At 31.7% G+C, this 24,145-nt stretch overlaps 1 long non-coding RNA gene across 1 annotated transcript; it reads right to left on the bottom strand.

The window, feature by feature from the left end:
• Positions 1-9,903: 9,903 nt before the first annotated feature.
• On the bottom strand, positions 9,904-11,818 carry LOC126768586 (uncharacterized). Its single transcript, XR_007669237.1, has 5 exons — positions 11,771-11,818; positions 11,544-11,584; positions 11,235-11,387; positions 10,705-10,811; positions 9,904-10,452 (listed from the first exon to the last, which is right to left on the bottom strand). It is a non-coding gene; the product is annotated as an uncharacterized LOC126768586 (long non-coding RNA).
• Positions 11,819-24,145: the final 12,327 nt, after the last annotated feature.

Raw genomic sequence — 24,145 nt, 5'->3', positions numbered from 1 at the left:
CTAAATTCCATATTAGTGGTAATATGACGATACAAAAGTACTTGTAAAAGATTCGATTTGATTTACATTTATATTCAGTCAGTTATAGTCAGAAAAAATGGTGATAAGAAAGTAATTCATAGTTAACTTTTTTCGCTTTTATAAATATATCCATACGGTCTAGTAGTTAGAAGGCGTGCATCTTAACCGAAGAATACGGACCCAAGCAAAGAAGGCCTATGTCCAGCATTGGAACATTCACTTATACTGTTTTACATTTACTTATAATACTAATGTCCTCCTGACCAATTTCGGCCACGGCAGCTAATCTCAAGGAGATTAGACAACAGCGCAGGACATATAGTGCACAAGTGTGTGCGCAAACAAAGGTGCAGTCTCTATTCCCTAACTCTCATAATCCGATCGGACGGCAATCCGACACGACCGGGAAGCGTTCAGGCGTAGGACCAACGGCTTTAAGTGCTTTTCGAGGCACGGGAGTGTACCCATTTCCAACTTCCAGACGTTTCAATGCAGCGGTTGCGGTCATATCAGCAGTAAACGACGTTTTGATCATAACAATAGCCGATAGACCCTTGAAACGTTTACGCTGCAATCGAAATAACCACCTAAAGCGTTTGGACGACGTCGTGTTACTACCAGCTTTGTAAATATACCACAATATTAAATTACTATAATAAGCACGGGGACGCGGTGAACGGTGTGACTTTGTAAGCGGCCGATGTCGCTTATAGGAGACCACAGGCTTACAATATTTTGTGGTACTTCTGACTTATTCTACACAAAAAACCTTCTTCCAGTTCAAGGAGTACGATATACTTATTTACTTTTCTACGATCAGGAAAAAGCACGAGAAAACTATATTAAAACTATAGCTATAATATGTGTTTGTTTAACTCTGTAAAGTTCAAAGAATCATCAAATTCGTTTGAAGCTCGTAGAACAAAGGATCTCGGTATAAAAATAAAACAGATCTCGCAATATTTGGCAAAATTACGGCCGCCATCGATCGGCGCGCCTCTTGCATAAATGCATTAGCCTGAAGATAGGCGCCGCGCACTATTGCTGCGGTATACATCAAGACAGGTAGCGATTGTGTCTTGTTACATTTTATTATATACGAAGCCTGTATTAATAATTGAAAAAAGTAGATGCTTATGATTATTAAAAAAAGATAAAGAATAACAATCTAAGCTAAAACTAAATTTCGAGTATTATTCTTTACAGTACCCATTCACCTAAAATAGCAATATAACTAAAATTCTAAAATCGCATTATTAAAATAAAATAAATATTTTTGTAATATACGATAATGGATCATTTGTGTGAGTAATTGCAGTCTCTTATACTAGGTAACAACATGACGGACTTAATGAGTAATAGTAAGCATAATTTAATAATAATAAAAATGTTGCTATAATTGTTAGAAATATTAAATGTATAGATGTATACACATAGGTAGGTACCACCCACTCATCAGATATTCTACCGCAAAACAGCAATACTTGATATTGTTGTGTTCCGGTTTGAAGGGTGAGTGAGCCAGTGTAATTACAGGCACAAGGGACATAAAATCTTAGTTCCCAAGGTTGGTGGCGCATTGGATATGTAAGCGATGGTTGACATTTCTTACAATGCCAATGTCTAAGAGCGTTGGTGACCACTTACCATCAGGTGGCCCATAATGCTCGTCCGCCTTCCTATTCTATAAAAAAAAAAAAAAAAACATACACATGAGTAACCACAAATAGTAACGACAAAAAGTATCCTAATTATAAAAAACGCTATAAGTTTGTAATTCGCTTATCTTCAGCGGCCCTAAATTTATTCTTAATAAAGCGCCAAAAGGCCGGCCGGATGTATTTTTTGATATCTCTTACTTTGAGGATGAAACGAAATCGAGGGTAGAATCCTTCAGGGATGGTTTAATGTGTAGATAGTTCCACGCGCTGAGATCGCTTTGGGATCAATTTCCGACCAATATAACTTAGGTACCGTTTTAGTCATATTCTGCCCTTTTTTAATAATTTTGTACTATTTCTCGGGAAGTGTGTGAACATCTACATTTTCTTAAGCTACTTACTTTATAAGTAGATAAGTAGTTTTTTTTTCCACTAGGTATGTAGTTTATATTTGGTATACTAAGTAACTTTTATTTATAGAAATATTTTTAATTGTTTGTTTATTTTGTAGTATGTTATTATTATAAATATTGACTGGGTAGTACTAGTTTTAGCCACAAAGCGAAAATAGAAACGTTATGCTAATCTAACTTCGTCGTTTCACGTCGTTTTTTAATATCGCATTTTTTTATAGAATAGGAAGGTGGACGAGCATATGGGCCACCTGATGGTAAGTGGTCACCAAACGCTCTTAGACATTAGCATTGTAAGAAATGTCAACCATCGCTTATAGCCAATGCGCCACCAACCTTGGGAACTAAGATTTTATGTCCCTTGTGCCTGTAATTACACTGGCTCACTCACCCTTCAAACCGGAACACAACAATATCAAGTGTTTTGCGGTAGAATATCTGATGAGTGGGTGGTACCTACCCAGACGAGCTTGCACAAAGCCCTACCACCAGTAGCTTGCTTCAAAACGAATCGTCATAAAACATCGCTTAATTTCCATTTTACGTTAATTTATGTATTTTAGAATTGAATTTATATACAATTTTTGCAAAATTAACTATTTTCACGTTTTATACTTATACCTACCTACCTACCTATGTACGAAAGTGCTTCGCTAGGCTCTAATAATTTGTGATTAAATAATTTGTGTTTTTGTGAGAAAAATTGCGCTTTTTCAGGAAAGACACCCATTTAGATAAACTTAAAAAGCAAAATACAACATTTGACCTCAAATCGTTAGAGCCGTTTCAGAGATACACGGTTTATATATATGCTTTTAATATTTTAAGATTTTTATATAGTGTTTTTATATTGTACAGAAAAGAATGTCTCGTGTCTCTAATAGCTTATTTTTTATAATTTATGTAATCTTTACAAAATAATCTTATATTGATAAATATAGATGTGGTTATGATTTCGAACGATTTTTGAAAGTTTTGATACTTGTATGAAAATATTGGCTTAAGTATGTAACGCAGAATATAAGGTATAGTCATGTTGTTTTATTCCAATTCATATAACGGTTCGATATGCGAATAACATACAATTTGATATCTAAAAAATCCTACTAAAATTGTGTTAATTTTTTATAAAAAATAATTATCGTATACTATGGTGATTAAAAGCATTTGCTTTAAGAATTTTTCTTCAGTAAAAGCCTCTAATCATCCCATATTTAGCAAATTGTCCATTATCAATTTGAAGATTTAACTTCATAAGATATAAATTTGAATTTAGAATACCTTTCTTAATATGTGCTGAAATTTGAAACATCATGTTTGCTTACTTTTTTTTCTTAATTCTAGAAATTTCCATTTTTTTAACTTTCGTGTATAAAACGAACCTTTCACTTTTTTTTTTTAATATTTTATATTTTCTAGTAAAAAATATATTAAGATATAAGTTATATTTAAGGAAGTAAGCTGTTTACAACTATGTATTATTTTTTTTGCTTTTGGTACCTATATATTAAATAATATTCTATTCTACATTTCATATCAGCAATTTAGTACTATAAAAAATTGACGGTGCTTTTGAAAACGCAATCTTTGATCTGAGTAGGCTAACCTATTTCTTTCGAACTGTTGATTTTGGAAGTGTAAAGTTTCTGTATTCCATAGTTTTTGACATTGACTTTGGTAATATCTAAGAGTTATATAAGTCGTAGGTCATGAAGAGTGATGAGACTAGTCTTTTAACAAAAGTCTTATTGTACATTATACATATACGGTATCACAGTTTGCGACACATCATACATAACCATTTAACAGTAACTGCATAAATACTTGCTTAGTTTAAGGGTCGAGGAAGATTTTTTTTGGCAAATTTGATTATATAAAATATTTTATTTGGAAAAGTATAAATAAACGACTTTTTGAAATGTATTATCAAAAATTCTTAGGCATAAATGAATATACCTTTAATAAGACAAAGTACGAAATGGCGATCTCAAAGAGCAAGTCACTTTGTGAATCTGAAACTAACCGGGCTGGGCAAAGTAATAAGTCCGAGATAAAAACCTCCAAGCTGGGCGTGGCCTCTGGTAGGCGTGGCGGGGAGGAACAGGGAGGGGCCTGGAAACCATGTCGAGAGGCTTTTATTTTGTTTTTCATTCCAATTGTATTTAAAGAAATGGAGTTTTCGATGAAATTCTACGTACATATTTACTTGCTTTAATTTTCTTTGTCTGATTCTTTTTATTTCGCCTTTTTACTGAAAATAGTAATTGAATTAAATAAACCTATTTCGTTTATTTATTTTTTCAATTTCACAAACGAAGAAAATTTAAATACAAAAAACTATGATGTCATCTATATTTTAATATCTGTGACACTAGCTGGTCTTTGAGCACAACACTCTCGTTAAAATTTATTATTTAATTCGATTTATAACACAACCTCTTCCCACTATTCTATGAGTGTTTGTTTAAACGTTCCAAATTCTAGGGTATACCTATCTCTAAAGCTCTGACTTAAAAGTTTGCAAGTTTTATGACGTCAATATGCGTTGGTAACAAAAGTCACTAAGTAGAATTAAGTATTAAAAAATAAATCACACAGTATTGCGTTATTGTTCGTAATATTCTGAAGAATTGAAAACAAATGTCAAATAATAGTAATTTTAAAATATTTTAATGGAAACGCGCCTTAATATATGTTAACGTATCTAAAAAAAATTAATTAGTCCTCCAGACCGATTTCGGCCACGGTGGTCAATCTCAAGAGAGATTGCCAACTGCGCAGGACATATTATAGTTCACAAGTGCGCAAACACAGGTGCACTATCTGTTCCTAAACTCTCATAAACCGATGGAATGGCTATCCGACACGACCGGAAAGAGTTCAGGCGCAGGACCAACGGCTTAATGTGCTTTCTGAGGCACGGGAGTGTACACACTACCAACTTCCAGACCCCGGGCTGCTATTGAAATTTCGACAGAAAACCCCATAAACTTTTTATTGGACCGACCTGGGATTTGAATCCAGGAAATAAGGGTCTGCGGCCTTACATCTAGCCACTAGACCAACGAGGTAATCAGTTTTTTTAAGTACTAAAAAAGGCACTACACTACTACACACTAATATTATTTATTAGTACCTAAATTATATTATCATAAGGTGACTTTGTAGTACATTATAGATGCTGCACTCAAAAATGTTCATTCAATTAGTCCATGTTCAGCTTATTAGAATTAAATTATATTTCAGATACATCATTTCTGTGTTCAATAGCTAATGTCGATAAGATAGAAAAATCACTCTATTGATAAAATATTGAGTATATCCAAATATCAAAATGTTAAAACATAATAAAATAAGCTTTTTGTAATTATTTTCGTATTATTTATAGTAATTTAAAACCTGAATATTTATTTTCATTTCAATAAAATATAGTAACTGCTGCTCTTTTCTATAACGCGTAGGTTGGATATTCCATCAAACGTAAATGTCAAATCAATCATTAAAATTTAAGTGATGATTTTAGTATATTTATCTATAACTTTCGTTAAGGGGCGCTAATGAACCATTAGCTACGTCTGAAACGGATCTTATTGAAATATCTAATAAAGAGAGCTAAATACCTCTAAGTGTGGCTGTAAGATATTGTTATTACGATTACCTATTTATTCATTAATTTCACGGCTACACAAGGCCCACGTGCAAATGGGCCACCTGATGTTAACTGGCCACCACCGCCCATAGATAATGGCATTGTAACAAATATTAACAAACATTTACATCCTCAATGAGCCACCACCCTTGGCAACTAAGATGTTATGTCCGTGCCTGTAGTTACACTGGCTCACTGACAATTCAAACCGGTACATAACAATACCAAGTACTGCTGTTTTGCCGTAGAATATCTGATAAGTGGGTGGTACCTACCAAGACGAGCTTGCACAAAGCCCTACCAAGTAAAGCTATGTCATAGCTATATATGAATCATTAAATAACAAAATAAGAATTAAATAAATAAACATCGCTTTCCCAAATCGTATATAATTTTGACCTTATAGGTATGATTTTATAAACCAAGGAAGTCAATTTTACAAGGATATATAAAATAATAAATTATCTATAAATACGTACTGTTATTAAGACTCCGATATTTTAATATCTGAAAATAAAATACACATTTGAAAAAAAAGAAATTAATCATGTTTCGTGAACGCAATAAAGATCCCCATCATCTTTGCAGTTCTTTCAATTTCATCATGTATATTTAAATTAGGTTTGTATTACAGTCTGTACGCTTTACCTTTAATATGTACGGAACATTCTTATTATCCTGTTGTTTACGCGTTTCCATTCTAACACGGTAGCTATTTTTTCTATTAATAGCATTAAATGCTTGCCTTTATATATGGATGAATGGTGACATATAAAAAGTTAAAGTAAAGTAACAGTCTGTGAATGTCCCACTACTAGGCATCTTGTCACTTTTAGCAGAAGATTTGGAGCTTATTTCATCAACCTGCCGCTGCCCCGACGCGGATTACTCATATTAAAAATTTTTATCGACGATTTCTTTCACCGCCGAGCACGAGATGAATTATAAAAACAAATTAAGCACATGAAAAATCAGTGGTGTTTGGGCTTGTGCCCGCGATTTTATCGGTAAAGATTCACGCGTTTTAACCACTGGGCCACCACTAATATCGATTATACCACCACCGATTATACCACCACTTACATACGATTTGGGAAAGCGATGTTTATTTATACATGATTTTAGATATTTACTGAAGAAAAAGTAAGTTTAGCCAGCCTGTGAAAGTCACACCTAGTTTGGTTTCTAATTATGTTCATGCCTTATGTATAGCTTTAAATATATATATAATACTGACCATGGAACAGAAAGTGTAGTAATAAGCGAGATTGTAAGGAACGGTTTAAATCTATACATAATAGGAAAAAACAAATATCTTAGTGAATCGAAATGCAATTAATGTTATATAAGACAAGTGGACAACCGAATTTATAAACAAATCTAGGCAACCTAACTATATTTACTAATTATAGTTATTTGTTTATATACGTAATATAGTACATTTTTATATATATAATAATTTCTGTGATAGCTCTATAGCCTAAATTGCTTGATAGATTTTAACATACGACATGTTATTAGATTGATCTTAATGGCGAGATATAAGGAAAAGAAATGGTCAGGGCAATTGCATACGAAGGCATATAAATCCTTTTTTTTAAATAATGAAGTAGATTAGCGAAGAAATAGTATTAGTTATTTTATTCACTCATCGAACAGGTAAATTACAATTATTTTCGTATGATATATTTATATAATTAGTTATTGTAATTATCTCTTTTATTTAAGGACACGAAATCGTGACGTTCAAGGTAACGGAGATGTCTTAGAAGTTGCAACTCGCGCTTCTTTTTTCAATTTCCCCGTCGGCGACGCGTCGGGAAAATCCTCTTTTGATTTATTTTTTAATTCGCCGTCTCATTTCAATTTATGGTCGGCGGCTTTGAGGCATTTGTACCTGTCCCAACTTGTCTCTATGTTAATGTCTTATTCTGAACGCGTTCACTTTGAGATATTGGATTACAAGTAATTGATAAACAAATTAGTGTTTTTTTTTATTTGATCAGTTAGAAAAAGTATAAGGAAATACTTTAAATGTGAACTATATAATCTATATAATTCATAATTATTATTTATGAATTTGAAAAAAGACCAATTTTATTAATAAAATTAAGAATAAAGTTATTACACATATAATTACTAGTAATCTTGATTTAGCAATACTTTTATGCTACGGTTCATATTCAGTTGACAGTGCCACTTAAGTTTTAGAAAGGTAAAACAAACGCTTCCGAAGTAATATTTTACGAAACGTTTTCATAGGGACGGGACGGGACGGGAACAAGATGGCGCGGCAAAAAGCACAAAGTAACAGATGATCCTAATTTAAATATCTGCAAGGGACAGTGAGGGTGTTTAGGAGTTAGTAAAAAGGGTCTCTTTTACACTATGTCGTTTTTCACACAGTTTTTTTTATTATCCATAAAATACCTTTGCAAGCAGTGGTAAGTAGAATAATTGGCTGTATATTATAAAGTATAAAACTATGATATGATAATCTATTCAAGGCCTTTAAATTATATAAATAAAAAAATACAAAAGACTATCGACTACCATATACGACTATCCGACGGGACGACGGGAATTTATAAATTAATTTACGCAACTATGAAATAATTTAAGCAAAGCTGCGAGCAAGAGTTAGTAATACATATATTTTTAAATTGTGCTAATTAAGCCCTTTCATTTCGCCCAACAGAGGCTGATTCAATTTTTTTTAAACATGAAATGAAATATCTAATGTCCTCTAAAACGCGCCCGCATAAACATAACCAGCCGTTGATCAAGACGCTTTTAATGATAACTCGTTTGTTCAAGTTTATGACATGTAGTTTACAGGATATGTGAGAACAAACAAATATGCATTCATATATAGCTTGCTGAAATACCCTCCGTAGTTGTATAAAAATAAATATTACTACCTACACATACGAGTAAATTTATCTAAAATATTTACTTATTTATAATATGTATATTTTGACGAATTATTAATTTTACCCTCACAACATCGAAAATCAATAAATAAAGAAACAGAATCAAGAAAAAAGTAATTTAATTGTAACTGATTTGCTTATATCATATTTTATATTATATCGTGTAATGTGTACCGCTCAGTGGAGCAAGACAATATCGTGGGATCAAAGTGACGGTGAGCGGCTTTCAGCGGCAATATTAGTACCATCGATTTATTTAGTGCAAAAACTCTTTTACTTTAAGATGAATATTCGAAATAACTGACTAAAGCAACATACTTACTTAATTGAACTTACATCGTTACTTAATCAAACAATTTTTTTAGGTTTAGCCGAGATAGCCCAGTGGTAAGATCGCGTGAAATCTTAATCGATGATCGTAGGTTCACACCCGGGCAAGCACCACTGAATTTTTATGTGCTTAATTTATTATAATTCATCTCGCACTTGACGGTGAAGGAAAACATCGCGAGCAACCTGCATGTGTCAAATTTCACTGAAATTCTGCCACACGTGTATTCCACCAACCCGCATTAGAGCAGCATGGTGGAATAAGCTCCAAATCTTCTCCTCAAAACGGGAGAGGAGGTCTTAACCTGAGGCATTCACAGGCTGTTCCTGTACTGTACCGTACATAGTTTTTATTAGTTATTCTTTGTTTTATCGCATTAATGTTAATATGGTCAGGACAATATATTGAATAATGGTTTAGTATTTGTTATAGAGATAAGAAATATGTTTCAGTATTCATTTATATACGAGGGTAAATCCAAAAGATGAATCGTATCGTTGTAAATTAAATAATGTAACAATATTTTTCCTTTACCCTAATTTCCAGTACTATAACTAATGCTTCAACAAATATATATTTTGCCTTTGTCTCGAACCATGCTTACATTTTTGTTATGTTCCGTTTTAAAGTGTGAGTGAGTAACTACAGACACAAGTGACATTGCATATTAGTTCCTAAGGTTGGTGGCACATTGTCGATGTAAGTGATGGTTAATATTTCTTATAATGCCACTTACCATCAGGTTTGGTCAGGCCCATTTGTCAGTTTGCCCACCATTGTAAACAAAATAAAATTTCCCTACAGAAATTAGAATGAGGTTATTATTTGGTAATAAAATACAAATTAAATAAAATATAACAATAAAAATACGTCGTGAGAAAAATAAAAGACATGATATGAAAAAAAATATATAATAAAGTCGTTGGCCAAAAAATAAAGTATATAAAAAAAATTTGCTTAAGATTACAAAACAAATGTGAAATAAAACAAGTCCTACTCTACGAAAGGCACGCACTAAATTTAACTTACACCTAAGTTGCACTTGTAACAAAAACACTAATCATAACTTAACTATCGGTTTCGCTCGTTTAACCTGGACTTAACTGACTGTAAGAAATATTTTACACAAAAACAAAAAACTATAGCTTAAATAAATACAACTTGTCAAAAGTAGAATCTTATTTTATTATCGCAAAGCTAACTTATGTCTTAACTCCCACAAGAATAGCTAAAACGCTTACACAAACTATTCTAATTTAGTAACGGAAAAGTAAAGTTAACGTCTCCATCTGGTTCACAAACATTAGCAAACGAGTTTAACAAAGTAAATAGCCTAGTGACAGCCCGCGGTTCGTGGCTCTCGTCTGACGGATATGTCTTCAATATGTTACTTGCTACAATATTAATAAGATACATAGTCCATTTTTTCTTAATACTACAATATCTGGAACAAAACAACACTGTATCAATTACATGACACAAATTATGGATTTTGAAAAAAAAATATAGTTAACAAGGCACATATAATATGGTATATATGAACATCAAAGATAAATGTCATGGTCTATCTGAAAGGTTCAAATCAATTGAGACATAACAGGCTCAACTCTTAAGCATGGAGATATTGTTATAATTATATATGATATATATAATGTGAATACCTTAAATTGCTGTTATTTTAGATAAAACTACTTACAGTAATGAAGTTTATACTGTTCGTAAACTGCCCGCGGCTTGACTTCCAACGTGGCTGGCCGCGTGATCGGCAGTCTACGACAGCGTAAACTAAAATCATACTAACACCTGGAACAAAATATTTCATTCAATTTCTTAGTAACATAAAAACGAATCTTATATAAAAACAGCATAATACTACTTTTGGTTTTTTTAGGCATTGTTTCATGCGTTCCATACAATTATCAATATACCACACAAACGATTGCACGATATCAATGGAAAAGATAACTAACCTATATAACCATTATTTGTTTTAATTTTATTTGGGGATATTATATATTTAAGCTATATAGCAGTTTAGTAGTCAACGTGGCTTGATGCGAGTTTTTTGTGAACCAAATCTAACAAACCTATAAGAAGACACGTGCTTTTCCAGAGTAAAAAAGCAACCACGTGGCTTCCAATATATGTTGGCCCACTGCGTGGCAGAACGACGTTACATGACATAGTTCTAATATGGATTAATATTATAATAAAATAGTTACTCACAACTAAACTAAGCGCGTGTTCTGAGCGCGGCTCGCGTATGGTGGCGAGTCGGCGACAGTAGCGCGGGCCAGCCGCGCGGCCGGGCGGCGTCGCTTAACGCCGGCGGCCGCCGCACCGGGCGCCGACCTGCTGTCGGGAGCAGGCTGCATCTGCCTGATATACCATTTATATATTTTCATAACTCAGTAGAAACTCAGGTTAAGGCTATGTATGAATAGTTCATACATAGCCTTAACCTGATTTATATCAGATGCATGTATACTATATTTAAAAAAAAAACTACATAATAATAATAATAGCATAACTTACTCCCTTCAACAGATCACGTGTGCCGCGGGCACCCTGGCTCACTGTAACAAAATTAGCTCACTTAGAAATCAAAAATATTCAATTCAGATAACTTCAGTTTTACTCTTGGAAATATATATAGATAAACACATTATAAATTAATTAAAACACAATAATTATTTCTAACTTAGAAAAGAGTACATGGGTACATGGAAGAAAGGCCGGATATTTAAATAAAAACTACTCACGTCCCGCGTCATCGCCCGAGTGCAATTTGCGCGTGCGCACTTTGCCTTTTATACGGGAGATAAGACAGTTAACAAGCAAATAGGTGTAACTTGAATGTTATTATTTTAAAACAATTAAGTATATTTATTTTGGCGCATGTATTTGGTAAGTAGGAATTACTATTGATAATTAGGTCATTAATATTTAAATTGTTTTTATATTGATAGCAAATATACTACTTGATTTTAAAATCTAAGATAGATTTTATAATTAAATAGTATATTTTACTCAGTTTTCACCTTCGTACCGGTTATTTGAATTTCCGTTTAGAGTGATTTCTCTCAACAACGAACATTTACCTGGTGGTAGGGCTTTGTGCAGGCTCGTCTGGGTGTGTACCACCCACTCATCAGATATTCTGCCGCTACACAGCAATTGTTTGAAGGGTGAGTGAGCCAAGGGACATAACATCTCAGTTACCAAGGTTGGTGACGTATTGGCGATGTAAGCAATGGTTATTATTTCTTACACCGCCAATGTCCATGGGTGGTGGTGACCACTTACCATCAGATGGCCCATTTGCTCGTCCGCCTACTTATAACATAAAAACAAACTTCGGACAAGTCTAAGCTTGGCTTTTCAAAGTGTAAATGTTAAAAGTATTTTGGTAACATTACCTCGAAGTAATAGCATTGAAAAATCACTATGAGATTTTTTGTGTATGATTTTTTTTTTACCTTAGTATAAAGTACTTGGTACTAGAATTTAGTAAATACACGTTAATATTTTACATATTTATATTTTCTCTTCAAGAAATAATTATAAAATGTAAAAATTCCTATTTCATTTATTAAATAATAATGATATGAAACAAAATTAGAATATGGTCTGACATTTTTTAGGATGAAAGACGAGCAACTGGCCTATCTGATGACAGAAGGCATTTAATGGATCTCTTGAGTAAAACACTAACTTACTCATTATCCATACAGGAACACAGCATTACAAAATATTACTCATTGGCACTGGAATAATTAGTGAGTGGGTAACAGGCCTTAATAATATTCAGCTTAACTGGTTTTATATTAAACATTATATTTGTGATAAAAAGTGTGGAGTTAGCATTCGTTGAATTCCGTGCAGGAAAAACAAAAATTCAATTGTATTTAATTATGTAATTTAATCTTTGGAAAAGAGTATCTACTAAGTTTTTTGTTATTATCTCTAGGTTGAATTTTATTTTCAATTTTTATAATTATATAACAAAAAATATTTTAAATTAAAATTAACAATTTTCAGTGTTGTATTTTTAGCGCAGATTACTATAACTTACTTTGCAGTAAACAAAGAATGATCGAGATTATTACATCTACCTACATTTAGTTTCTATTTTTTAAATATAATTTTTGAATATTTCAATTATGGTTATAATAAGTTTTAACTTAATTTCACCTGTTAGTTGTTGTCGGTCAAATAATGCAAGAGAATTTTAATTCAATTCCACAACAGTTGGGTGGAATTTCATATATTCTGATGAGAATACAATTTAGTATAAGTACTATATTTTTTTAATTCCTGTAGGTAAATCTTATTTTTTATTAATTATTTTAAGTTGATTTTTATATTAAATATCGAACTATTATTATAATATTATATTTCATTAGTATAATGTAAGGATTTATTAATTTGTCATTAAATTCTGTATCATTTCTTATGAGAATATTATTACGATAGTGAAATTTGTTTTTTTTTTTTGCAATCGTGTTTGGTAAATATATTAAAAGCATTAATTATAAGTACAACACGCTGTGCAAGAACTTAATATTTTGTGGGTAGACTGAAAAGACTGATCAAAATATTAATCGATGTTTATATAATAATAAATACATATGTTATTACATAAAAAGGTTTTGTTTTTTTTTTCGTAGTTGTCATTTTAGTGTTTAGGCTACAAATAGCCATGATATATTAAAGATAATTTAAATTTAACTCATAGTTATTTTATATATATGTTTTTTTCACATTTAAGTAGATTAAAAAAAGTAAAGTAATAGCCCTTAAATGTTCCACTGCTGGGCTAAGGTCTCCTCTCCATTTGAGGAGAAAGGATTAAGCTGCAACGCTGCCACGCTACTACTATGAAGATTGGTAGACACACATGTGACAGATTTTTAGTGAAACTAGACACATGCAGGTTTCCTCACAATGTTTTCCTTCATCATCAACGTTCATCTGTGGTGCTTGCCTGGGTATGAACGCACAATCATCAGTTAATATTAACGCGTTTTAACCACTGCGCCATCTCCGGTTCTGAAGCAAATAAGTAAAATAGTATTTTGGGTATTTTTTTTATGCAAGAGGGGCCAACGCCCGAGGTCTAGCATGTGCGTAGCTGCCCTTTAAGGAAATAAATGAGTAGGCTAAAATATATCATATTATTTAGAATATTAATACAGAATGGTTTACTTATTGAACTATTTGCTTATATCGAAGTAAACATCCAATTCAATACAATTAACAATTTAATTGTTGCAAATGTTAATTGTAGGCATATTTGGTATAGGAAATTCAATTGATATTTATTTATTTATTTTGGGAAACAAACAGCATAATATAAAACATAAACTTTTGATAACAAAATAAGTCTCACATAAGCCAAGAAGGTTTTCACTTTTAAATTGTGACAAACATGGAGTGAACAAGTTAAGTTGTAACAAGAACAAGTTATATGACAAGTATTATACCATATAAAGTAAAGTATTAACAAGTAATTTAAAAAGCAGAACAAAAAAAAAACGATAAAAGTATTAATGACAAACACAGTTTTTAACTTAAATAAATTTACGTTAAAGATATCTATATTACTGTAACGTTTATTATAATTGTCACATGCTCTTATCAAAAAAGCGATTTTTGCATAGTTCGTTCTACACATAGGGACATAAAAGGTATATTTTGAACGGGCAATGGAATGTGGACACTTGATATAAATATTGTTGACAATCGACAAAATTATTTACAATTTTGTAAAGAAAAACTTGATCTTTGCATTCCCTTCGTTTCTCGAGCGACAAAATATTATTAATAGAATATTATTAAATAGCTTATTGACCCAAATTTACGCGTTGATCATCTAATAAATGTATTCTGTACGTTTTCGATAGCCATAATATACTTTGAGTATTGTGGATTCCAAACCGTTGAAGCGAATTACAAATTAGATCTTACATACGAGTTATACAAGACATTATATTATTGATATTTTTTAAATCTCTTCCCTGGCGAAATATGAAACCCAACATACTTAAGCTTATAAGCTTTTGCGATAATTCTATTCACATGGTTGTCAAATATTAAATTAGAATCTAATCTAATATAATATAATATTACTAATTATTACGCTTTGGGATTTTTCGGTTGTAACCATTCAGATCACCGAGCAATGTATTTTTTTTAATTTTGTATTTATAAAGCTTTAAGTTATTTCGGAATTCGTATTATTTGGTGCGTTATATATTACTTAACTTATTAATAAGACGTAAAAAGCAATCTCTTTGTCTGGAAAGACGCCATCTTGGCTAGCCAGCACTTAGCTCGATAAATTTAATAATCCTTGGCAGACAACCCCCATCTTCTACTTCCAGGGAAATATTATATAAGAGAAAATCTCCCTGTGGGCGGGACGAGGGCGTGTCCTCTAGCGAGTGGGCGTGTCACGTTAAGTAACTTTCCTAGTTGCCGTTTTTGATAAAATAAATTGTTTTTTAAGTAGATGTTATGTAAGTGAAGCAACTGTATACATATCTAGATATAACATCTTATATTTTTTATTAAATACTTTTTCTTAATGATTTTATTAACACAAACAATCCAATAAAAGGAGTATTGAATATAGTATGAGTCCTAGAAGTACTTCTGGTTCTACTATGAATGTATTAAATTGAAAAGATAAACTCTTCAGTCACATAAAATATAACAGAATCGCTATTGCTTATGAAACGCTTATTTGTGGAATATTTTGTATATTTATATATAGACATTTATTTGATATAATTTCGTGCATAAGTTTAAAGATGTATGTATATATTGCTTTTTTTTTAAGTTATCCAATATTAACACAAACATATCTGAAGTATAGTTCGTAAATAACTAAAAGTAATATGAAAACCGAAAATCGTGAAATTACGTTCTCAATTAATAACTCAGAAAATATCTTAAGCGAATCAATCATTATAAAAGAAAATATGATTTTTATGTTTATTAATTTGTCGAAAGGTCATTTACTATATTATTTAAGAACATATTATTTTGATGATATTCAACTTTTTATTTCATTTTTAAAATCATAATTTTAATAACGGGTTAAATCTGAAAAGTTTTAACCTCGGTTTAATTTATAATTTTGTGTAGTTAGTTAGATACGCAAATCGAATATTATCATAATCCAAAACACTCGTTATAACAAGACTTGATCCTAAGAGAAAATAATTTACACAAAAGTAGCGTATAAAAAACTGTTTAAAAACATTGATCGTTTATATTCTATACAGCATTTCGAAAATGATGCTGTTTTAAGAAACAAGTAGTCCTTCAAGTTAGTAAGTTAGTAAACAGCCTGTGAATGTACCACTGCTGGGGAAAGGGCTCCTCTCCTTTTTTCACGAGAAGGTTTGGAACTTATTAGCTTTGACAAGCAGTTACTCTTATTTTCATTGCAAGTACAATTTTCAACCTCTTAGCTTTATTTATAGTTTCACTTGAACCGCAAGTACATACAAATCAAATCTAAGTAAACGTAGAACGGTTAGAAGTAAATATGCTATTTATGTATTCTGAATAAGGCACACCTGCTGTAATCGTAATATTTCACTCAAATTAAGAATAACGGATTAAGATTAAATGATGATAGGTGATAATAAGAGATCACCTCTATCCAAAGGACTGCCATGTAAAAATTTATCAAATTATCTGGTCACTTATTATTCGTAATAAAATAAAAAAAAAGAATTTAAATTAAAAAGGTTCTATTGTAAACAAAGTCCAAACAAATGTTAATTCTTCAGAAACTAAACATTTTTCGGTTACATTACCCGCAAAACGAGGATACACTTACTTGCAAAATAAGTGATACCTTTGAAATTATATTTTTTTACTTAATTTTTTGAAAGAATTTAGATATTTATTATGACTTTAAAAAGAATTGATGGACATGGATTCGATTCCAACTTTAGATATAATAATCGCTGTATTGCTGGTTTTGGTTTGCGTGTTGTCTTTGTGTGTTGTGTTGTGATATCGGTATTTATCTCTTATTATTACACAATTATAATAATGATTGTTAGCTCTTAGTAAGAATGTTTTCTAATAACATTGTTACTTGTTCATCCGTAAAATTTGAGAATTTGATTTGCATTCAAATTATTTTAAATTTATACTAGAAAACTGTCTGGAATAAAACTAACAAATGTGTATGTAATGGTGATAAAATAAGAAAAATAAGTAATTTACTATTATTTAAATAGCTAATGCTTTTGACGTTTGAGTAAATATTTTATTAAGTTAAAACGGTTGCAATTCTTTAATGACAGCGTATTCTTACTTTTTATTACACATCGTTATCGTGAGAACAAAGGCTAGTTGTTATTCTGCCAATAGTAAGGTGTATATTTAAACAGCACCGCGAGTCTATTCATTTGTTCCGGACCGCATCTGCCGTTTCACGAGCTTTAAAAAAACACAAAAAGGAGGAAACCCGGTGGAAAAGGAAAACGACCCAGCGAGGGGATGTTTATTGTTTTAGATACGGACATATTTTATTTACTAAGTGGCTATTTTGAATAAAAATGCGGTTTGCTAACGTTAAAAAGTACAAAATGCTAACGGCGCACTCGCTCGAGATTTATACCGACGACCTTTATCTCGATATTGTACTCGGCAATGCATTGTAATATATTGTTTATATTTTGTTTTATTATCATTATAAATTACTTAATATTTTTTTCTATCATCATGTAAAATTTACATTTTTGACATAAAATAAAAATGATATGAGGTTTTGATTTCTACGAAATTAATTATAAAATTACTTATTCTGTGTTGAATACCATTTATAAGGTAACATTCGACGTTTTAAAGTTACCATATATCAGTACCGAAAATATTTTCAAGAACAAAAATTTTAATCAACAGTTTTCTTCGATTTATTGTCCGTCGTGATTACGGGGCGTCGGCGACGTCGTGATGCGATCGCGTTTACGATTCTTACGCGATAATCGGCTGAGCAAACAGTGGCTACACGGTTTTGCAAACAATACGATACAGGATGAATTTCAAATTAAACTATCATCTCAAAAATAATATATATGGATTGTTACATTTCGTAAGGTTTAGAAATAAGTAATATGTCTGCGATCGCGTTATCATTATTAAGATTTTTTGAAAGCGACAAATATTAAACACTAGAGCTAGAACCGAAATGGTTTAAAAGATTTTTTTTATCTTAACCGCGAATTCAAATCCGGGACAACATCGAGCTGTAGGACGCTTTAAAGTTGTTACTTATTACTGAAAACGCTACATTACTTTGTATTATTATTTGTATATTGCAAATTCAATTAATTTCTTAAAGATCTAATACTTTAACTAAAAACCTTCTTTTGTTTAAAAATGTAAATACACAACGTCAAAACGTCTTAGTTAATTCGGTAGATATTAATTATTAAAGGCATTGTAATAAGAAATACTGAATTGAGAAGGATGTTTGACGTTTGACATTCGTTTTTAGAGAACATTGTACATAAACTTACTGGAAATGGAATTGACTTAAAACTTAATATTAAGCTTCTAAAATTTGTGTTTATATGTTCACGTATTAATAATAATAATTTTATGAATATGTCCATGAAGAGTTGGAGATACGCCAACCCAAATGTTGTAATTTTAGATATCAAGTATTTTATCAGAACATTTTACATACAATAAGTAACAAATCCTTATTATAATTAAAAACATTATTAATTAGCTATTGTATTAATAGAAAAAAAGTGTTTTGTAAGAAACCCTTAATCGTAATATTATATAATAATCCATAGTTTAGTATATATTTTATTTTGGTTTTGCTTATTACATATAAAGCGATAGTAATTCATATAAGACAAACCTCTTTTATTCTTCGAATATCTCAATTTAAATCAATGCTTTTTTAACCCTTTTTTTGTTTATTTATGATTATTTAAATTAAAAATAACAATTTGAAACTTGTAACAACAACAACGATAATAACTCTTAGTGTTTTCAAAAAGTAATATGTGAATTATTGTTTATATTAATATTTTAGTCAGCCTGTGAACAAACTATCGTGGGATAGTACGAGCGTGCGCACATCGACGCCCGCGGCGTGCGCCCGTGCAACCTGCCATTACCAGCTATCATAGATCACCCCGATCATCTTCGTTGAACATGAACCATCTTTCTAAACTATGAGTTATTTGTTGAAAAACGAATGTGTTCTTAACCGTTAACCATGACTGCATAGAGGCATACAAGATCTTCTGTGCATCTGTGTTATATACTATAAAATCTCCAGTAGTAAGGTGGTCCTTGAGATTGGCCGCTGTAGCCAAAATGTTGACTACATTTTGGCTATAGCGGAGTACTTTATTAATTTAAACAATTTCAAACATTATATAATAATAGATACTGTTGTGGCTTAACGTATGCTTAAATAATAGTCTGCTGGCTACATTTTAAAAGGACAAACAACAATGCTTTTTGTTTTAGTGTTACGTTCTTAAAGTTGATAAAGCTAATGTTAAGTACATTAGCTATACACACATACGGGAACGGAAATATAATTTTTTTATGATATAGGCAGGTGGACGAGCAAATGGGACACCTGATGATAAGTGGTCACCACCGCCTATAGACATTGGCGATGTAAGAAATAATAACCCACCAACCACCTTTGGTGACTGAAATGTTACGTCACTTGTGTCTGTAGTTACACTGGCTCACTCACCTTTCAAACCTGAACGCAACAATAACTAAGTATTGCTGCTTAGCGGCACAATAACTGAGTACGCACCCAGACGGGCCTGCACAAAGCCCTGCCACCGGATAATAATATGTTATATGGCATAGTATAGTCTTTTTGCTAATTATTTTTTACAAGCAATATTGCTTTGTACAAGAGCGTCTAAGTAGAACAATAAACGATTATATAGCAGTACATTGTAGTGGTCTGGTTTGAAGGTTGAGTCAGCCAATGCAATTACAGACACAAACGGAATAACATCTTAGTTCCCATGGTTTGTGTAAAGAGTGGATAACAATTGAAACAATGAACATCTTCGGACGAGGGTGAATAAATCATCTTAATCATGTAGCTCATTTGCCGGACTGCCTTCCTAAATACAGTTGTTATTTTGGTGATCCCATTCAAATTTCTATCAGAATGTTTTACCCATAATAAAGAATAAAAATTGTCATCATATGAGTTCATTGGATTTCTTGATTACTGTATGTTGTGCGCATACAACGAACACTTTTCTTGTGTTTGGTTGTTAAATACGTTACACACATTTTTCATGAAAATTAATAAATCAAAAAATATGATGTTAGAAATAACAATTACTACTCAAATCATAGATTATATACATGTAAAATTCACACATTAATATTATGTTCTTTTATATAGGTATGTATATAAATACCGTGTGAAACAGTTCTGACATATAATAGCGAAAGTTATATTATGAGAATTAATTTGTGACTATTAGCATCATTATACTCAGTCTAGTGTTATAATTTTATCTATTATTAAACAAGACTGCCTCGTTGGTCTAGTGGCTTTATGTAAGGCCACAGACCCGGAGGTCCTGGGTTCAATTCCCAGGTCGAGCCAGTAAAAAGTTATTGAGTTTTTCTGTCAGAAAATTCTCAGTAGCAGCCCGGAGTCTGGAAGTTGGAAGTACAGTCCTTTGCCTCAGAAAGCACGTAGAGCCGTTGGTCCTGCGCCTGAACTCTTTCCGGTCATTTCGGATTGCCGGATTATGAGAGTTAGAGAGTAGAGAGTGCACATGTGTTTGCGCACACAACTGTACACTATAATATCTCGTGCGTAGTTGGCTAGTGTCTCTTGAGATTGGCCGCCGTGGCCGAAATTGTGTGGAGGACATTATTATTAAACAAGTTTTAACAAGATCATAATCGTACTAAGAAAATATCTAATATGTCGACCAGAACCATTCATAAAAGGACCATTTTTGGGTAATAATTCTTAAAACACAAAATGCTTGGAACTTCCCACTGCTTGCATGCGGTTTGATCGATACCTTTGGTATAATTTCAACTTTGTTTCTTTGTTTGCATTCATCAATGAGCACGAGGTGAGTTATAAGCATAATATAAGCACATGACAACTTAGAAGTCCTTTTTTGAAGTCGCAATCTTTTGTTGCGACCACTGGGTCATATTGGCTCTCAGATAATAATAATAGATGTATATTAATTGGTCAAAAACTACTAACTTATCAGATTCTTATGAACTGGTTATATTCAAGGTAGTATCATCACTTATAAGTTGTTAAAAATGTTAACGACGATTTATAGCGAACGTCAAAAAAAGATTTGTTTTTCATTTAATTGCTTCAGTTACTTAAATTGATCAAACAATTTAATTTTGTAATTGTGACCCATTTATAAAGTATATTTTTTAAATTGCTGTTTAATTAATCAAATAATCACTATAAAGTTTATATTAATAGCAAAAAAGAATATTAATTTTTTATAATTAATATTTAAGAAAAGTCACATAAAAACCAGTTTTGTAAATAATAAAATGCTTTGCTAGAACACGATACGAATATAGTACCGTTATGAGGCCAGTAATTGCTGATCTGATCTCGTGTAATACTGTTAATTTGTAATTATTATGTTACCAAACATTATCGACGTTTTCGAATAATCGGGATTATGTTAAATTGTAGTAAAACAACAATAAACAAGAAATTTGCTTCAAAAATATATAAACTTGTCAATCCCGACTAATATTATAAATACGAAAGTGATTTTGTTTGTTTGTTTTTACGTCTTAACTAGTCAACGGATCATTAAGTAAATTTGCATACACGTTGATAGGGGTACAAAAAAAGGACATATAATATATAATTAGAAACACCTAAAATCATTCGTCTTCATACGCGGGCGAAGCCGCGAGAGGAAAGAAGTTACTTATAAAATTAATTAAAATAGCAATCAACAGTAGTTACCGAACCCATTATAAAAACTGAAAACAAAACAGTAACATTACAACATTATACAAGTTTGTATTATAACGGAGTTACGAGTAAATGATCCGCAGTGCGGAAACGGTCACTACAAAACGGGTTGAAAAATTGCCACCATTAGCAACTGCTGATAAAGACGCTAATGATTACGAGTGTACTTATTTTTGAAATGCATGCGAACTTTTAAACATTATTAACACGTTTGTTAGGAAAACCTTCTGATAAACACAATAATTAATGTTGATGTTTCTAGATTAATTAGATAATAATAAAAGCAGTAGAGGCTTCTTATGTAACACTGTTTAGTAGTATTATACATGGTAAGGTCGAGGTCGTTATTTGATAGTTGCCATTGACTTTATACTACCACTAAACAGCTCAACTTTGTATAGCCTATTCCAATCGAAGATGTAGTAAAGATATACAATCCTAAGTTTTATATATTTCACACGATTTGCTATTATGTCTGCTATATTATGCACTGCAAACATTTCTTGATTAATAAATTTTTATTTATAATTCAATACTATAAATAATGATTATTCACTTGATAGTCTACTTAACAATTTATACTTTAATTTTAGTTCCGAAAAAATCTTTGCCGATATTCAGAATGCTATTTTTCACGAATCCATAATGAATACAAATGGTATCATGTCAATTCAATGTCAAAATTGTGTATTTGTCTTTAACCTTCCTGTAAATTAAATTGGCAATATGCACTGGTTTGACGGTTGATTAAATAACTGTGCCATTTGAAAGATCTTATATCCTCGTATAAAACAATATGAATATAAATGGTATTAGTTATATTTCTTATAAGCCTAAAAACAACGTCACTCCTGTAAAATTAAGAAAAATATTATATAAATTCTTCCCTTAAAATTTAAACACAAACATTATTCCATCAACACCTGTGTATTATACTTTCAATTCAAAATCATCACTGCATTCACAACGAGATAACACACGACCTGACATACCAAGACAAACTTTTATATACAAATGAACAAATGACGTGTGATTTAATATGATCCTTAATACAACGAAACATGGAATTGAAAATCGTTATAAAAGTTTTGACGCTTGCAAATATAAAGCATGCGAATATGGGAAATTGCTAACGGATTATGAACTTCATGCCTTAGGCAATAAGGCACATGCATTTGTGTTAGTGTTTTTGACAGTTGACATAAACAAATTCCTGGATGGCAAGCAGCGGCGCAGAAAATGACTTGTCAACGAGAGAGCTCGTATCTACGGACCGACACCTCTATAATATAGGAATGAAAATTTTCATAAATATGCCGATATAAAGTATTCTCACTATTTCGTAGTTTTAAAATTACTTTTATAAAGGGAACAAAGTTTTTCGTAAAATATGTGGTATATAAGTTCAGGTTTCAAGTTTCAATATGTAGTCAAGTATTAAATATAACAAAACCGTAACAAATAAACTGCAATTAGTTAAGCTAATATTGTAACTTCCACCTTTTCTAGAATAAGTTCGCAAGGTCATAAATCCCTCATCTCATAAACATTGCGCCCAAATTAGCTGAAGATATTATTTTCTTTAAAAATAATCACTAAGGTAATGTATATTATACGAAAATATCATTATAAGTATTGAAATAAATGTAAAATTATTCAGGAGGCATCCATTCCGCCATTTTATTGTAGCGAAATGGCGCCACGCACGCCACCTAGCGGTTTCTTGTACTCACACGATCCGCTATCTGACAGTCAGTAAAGATGGCCGCTGCACTCTAACTCCATCTCGCGAACGCCTTCGCACAGACACTTAACAAAATTAAATTTTATCCAGGACATCCGCAACGGCCACAATAGTAGCTCATTTGCATTACTACCCACTAGTTACTGTATTGTTACACAATCACTCGCACTCACCACAAAGAATATATATAGTCCACATGCATAATCAATTGATTGATCATTCAAAACTGAATCTATTACAGCACTAATTAACCACTAATTAGTAATTAGAATGACGGAGCTATGTCTTCAACGACAGCGAGCCGTCGAATGAAAAGCTCTACCATGTTGTTACTGAATTTTATACTCCATCCCAGTCAGCAGAGCCTCCAAGTTT

This window comes from Nymphalis io, chromosome 5 (genome assembly GCF_905147045.1).
Source record: "Nymphalis io chromosome 5, ilAglIoxx1.1, whole genome shotgun sequence".
NCBI lineage: Eukaryota > Metazoa > Arthropoda > Insecta > Lepidoptera > Nymphalidae > Nymphalis > Nymphalis io.
This window is presented reverse-complemented; position numbering and strand designations above follow the sequence as displayed.